Source organism: Octopus bimaculoides, chromosome 4 (genome assembly GCF_001194135.2).
Source record: "Octopus bimaculoides isolate UCB-OBI-ISO-001 chromosome 4, ASM119413v2, whole genome shotgun sequence".
Classification (NCBI taxonomy): domain Eukaryota; kingdom Metazoa; phylum Mollusca; class Cephalopoda; order Octopoda; family Octopodidae; genus Octopus; species Octopus bimaculoides.
The window spans coordinates 106,099,608-106,103,986 of record NC_068984.1 but is presented as its reverse complement, the minus strand read 5'-3'; the positions used below and the strand labels follow the sequence as shown (position 1 = coordinate 106,103,986).

Below are 4,379 nucleotides of genomic sequence, written 5' to 3'. Positions count from 1 at the left end.
GTTTCAGTTTATTTATATATATATATATATATATATATATATATATACTGAGTTTATTGAGGTGCAATTTTCTATAACTGGATGCCCATCCTGTTGTTAGCCCTCAGCTGTTTCCAAGCAAGATGATGTTTCCCCATGGTCAGATATTTTCACAGAATATTGAAAAGGAATGAGACTGCTTGTGTGTCAGTGATACAGCTATTGCATAATGTCAAGACAAGGTGACCCCCCCTCCCACACACACACACAAACGTGTATTTCGTAATTTAATAAAACAACTCTAACCAAGCGAAAATCAAATGTATAGGCGTGTTAGCTTAGTCATCTAATGCATTGTGCTATTGTGAATGCCATATGTTCGATCCCCATACTGGTGAGTAATACTTTTTTAATAAAATGTTGTGCACATTTTCTCAATAAACTTTATTTTAAGATTATTCTATTAATGCACCTTTAGCTTATATTACTGCTTCAATGTGGAACCATAATTGTCAACATGTCTGCATTTCTTAATCCTTATTCACTTGAGACATCACCTGGACTACGGCATCCAACCCATGCTGGCATGGGTTGGACAGCTTGACTGAGGATTGGCAAGCCAGGAGGCTGTGCCAGGCTCCAATCTGATCTGGCAAGGTTTCTACAACTAAATGTCCTTCCTAATGCCAACCACTCTGAGAGTGCAGTGGGTACTTTTTTACATGCCACCAGTATGGGGGCCAGTCATGCAGCACTGGTATCAACCACAATGTGAGGGTGTCTATAACACTCTAAATGTAGTAGTTCATGGGATTTAAATCTGGCAAATTTGGAATCCACAAGTTTGCTATTACATAATCATAGAGACTAATAATAAATGCACCGTTTTAAAGCCTAGCCAGGCTCATGGGCCCGGTTTCCCGGTTTCAATGGCGTATGCGCTCTCCTGCTGGACGGGACACCAGTCCATCGCAGCGTTACTCATTTTTGCCAGCTGAATGAACTGGAGCAACGTGAAATGAAGTGTTTTGCTCAAGAACACAATGCATCGCCCGGTCCAGGAATCGAAACCACAATCTTACGATCGAGATGCTGACACCCTAACCCCTAAGCCACGCTTAACATTTATTCTTGTGTTACACAAGCTTTGTGAGAAGGTACTGAGGTTTGTTGAAATGCATTGCCTTTCATTGAGCACTTCTTCTATCCAGGGATTAACAACATTCTCCAGCACCTGAGCATATCCAGTAACACTAATTCTAACACCCTGTGGACAGATGTAAGGTGGTATGACATCATCTTCATTATTCAACACTCCTAAATCCATCACAGTTACTGGAACCATAATGTGCCTCAGTCTGGGGACATTAGAAAAATCTACACAGAATCATCTATCATTTCTCCTGTTAGACTTTAGTCCTTGGTTGAAGTTCTTCTCAGCAGAGAGGAAACAAATCATGTTATGTTTGTTGGGGTTTTAACCTTGTTAAGTAACCACTTGTTGCAGCTCAAATGGTTTTCCTGTATTTTTGTAGACACGAGTTGGCCTCTCCTTAATAGAAATGACTTGCATCAAATGTCTTTGTGCATCACAGTTCTGATAGTCCACTCCAACACCTGAAGTTCTTTGGTGATGGCCCACATTGATTTTCCAAGATTATCATTTATAATCTTTTGAACCTGTTGGATGAATTGCAGTCCTTATAGTGTCTGAGTGTTCAGAATGTTTTTTGTTTGAAGCAGTTCAGACATTCCCACCAGAGGCATCTGAACTTTGTGTACAAAAGATCATGCAACATTTAGAAAGTTTGCAATTTCTAAATCACTGTGTTCTGCACATATTGTAACACTGACTGCGTGTTTTTTTTCATTTTTTGTTTGCATTGTATCTACTATAGGGGATCTGAAAGAAATAAAACCTCTTCAATGGTTTTAAGAGGGTGATACACTGATAATTGAATGTCCTCAAATACCCATCACATCTTGTATCATTGTTATTTTGATTCTGCATTTTATATTGGTTGTATGTTTTGGATAAGTTGTTGCTGCTCTTCTAGGTAGGTCAGAGAACCCCATCTTACTTATATATTTCCTTTTTGGTTTGGACTCCATAGATAGATGCCCTTCCTTATACCAACTTTACAGAGTATACTGGGGTTAATTCATAGCTACAGTACGAGATGTGTGTATGTGTGTAAAGTATATATGTGCATTCATCATCATCATCATCATCATCGTTTAACGTCCACTTTCCATGCTGGCATGGGTTGGACAGCTTGACTGAGGATTGGCAAGCCAGGAGGCTGCGCCAGGCTCCAATCTGATCTGGCAAGGTTTCTACAACTAAATGTCCTTCCTAATGCCAACCACTCTGAGAGTGCAGTGGGTACTTTTTTACATGCCACCAGTATGGGGGCCAGTCATGCAGCACTGGTATCAACCACAATCGAATGGTGCTTTTTACATGCCACTTGCATGGGAGTCATTCAGGCAGTACTTGCATCGATGTTTGAATGGTACTATTTACATGCCACCAGCACAGGAGCCAGTCAGGCAGCATTGGCACTGACCACGTTCAAATAGTGCATTTTACATGCCACTGGCATGGGTGCCAGTCAGGCAGCACTGGCCACAACTATGATTTTACTTGACTCAACAGGTCTGCTCAAGCACAGCATATTACTTTCATCACCTGATCCTACAATTTCATACCTCTGTAATTATCCCTATCTAACCCTAACCCTAACCTTTAACTTTGTAGCAGTTGACTATGGTGCTGCTACACTCGTCATTGGGTATGGCTCCTTCATGTATCACCTGGTTGATTATACAGGTGACTAGACTATGGCCTACACTGCCAGATATCTTAGGCATCTCAGCAGTGATTCCTGATGGGGTTTTCCCTGTCTTCATACCTTTAATTGCTTTATCTACCAAAGTATTGTTAATTCGAATACCTGGTCCCTTTGTTGGGTTGGTATTTGAAAGTTTCTCTTTCTCCCATTCATTCTCTTCATTTAGTAGCATTTCCAAGTCTCTCTCTTTACAGCATCATTAAATATATATGTATATATATATGTGTGTGTGTGTGTGTATGTATGTTTGTATATATATATATGTGTGTGTGTGTGTGTGTGTGTGTGTGTGTGTGTGTGTGTGTGTGTATATAATCACATATTATTTCAGAGAATTTGCGCATTTGCTCATGCAGTTGGTGGTGTAGATAGTATATAATTTTTCTGATGATGAATGTACGTATGTATTTCAGTGATTGTCAAAGGGTAAGGCTGTGGAAGCACATGGGTAAATGTATGTTCCTGATGGTGTTAAATAGAGTGAGACAACGAAGCCAGGGCTGTGTGTGATTTATAAGATGTTTATAAAGAGACAGGTAGTCTTACAGCTTTTTCTGGGATATTAGGGATATCCCTTCATCAGAGACGATATGAGAGAGTTAACTGGAGGGAAATAGTAGAGTTCAATATCAGGAGTTATTTTGGAAAAGGATGATTATAGGAAGTATAAAGGGAAATAAGAAAATAAGAATAAAAATATATGTAGGATGTTACAGTTGCAGTTCCAGTATCCAAGGAAAGTGCTGTGTAGAATGGGTAGAATGGGTAGTAGCGGAGGAGGATGCTCCAAGAGTATAGCTGTGAGAATATGATTAGGCTGGGCAAAGTTCAGAGAGCTCCTACACCTGCTGGCAACAAATTGTCTCTCTCTCAAAGTAAAAGATAGATTGCTTGATGCCTATGTATGAACAGCTATGCTGCATGGCAGTGAAACATAGGCTATGACAGCCGAGGATATGCATAAGCTTGAAAGAAATGAAGCCAGTATGCTTCGCTGGATGTGCAATGTCAGTGTGCATGTTCAACAGAGTGTAAGCATCTTGAGAGAAAAGTTAGTCATAATAGGATCAGATATAGTGTGCAAGAGAGATGACTGCACTGGTATGGTCATGTGGTGCATATTGATGAGGACAGCTGTGTAGAGAACTGCCGATCTCTTACTGTGGAGGTACCTGTAGTAGAAGTAGACCCAGGAAGATATGGGACACATGAAGCATGATCTTAGAACTTTGAGCCTCACAGAGGCAATGACTGGTGACTGAGAACTTTGGCGATGTGCTGTGCTTGAGAGGACCTGTCAAGCCAAGTGCATCCATGCTGGTAGCACGTAAAGAACATCTTTTGAATGTTGGGCCTCACAGAGGCAAAGTGGCTGAGTTCTTTTCGAGTGTTGGGCCTCACACACAGGCAAAGTGGCTGGGTTCCTTTCGAGTATTAGGCTTCACAGAGGCAATGACCAAAACCTTTGGCATATCGTGCTTGAGAAGAAGACCTATCAAGCTGAAATCAAAATCACAGTTCTAGCAGAGGCATGTAAACGCACCT

General features: G+C 40.8%; 1 protein-coding gene across 1 annotated transcript in view; it reads left to right on the top strand.

Moving 5' to 3' along the window:
• The window catches only part of LOC106879427 (focadhesin), a 260,907-nt gene that overhangs the window by 178,542 nt on the left and 77,986 nt on the right, over positions 1-4,379 (top strand). The window lies entirely within an intron of this gene.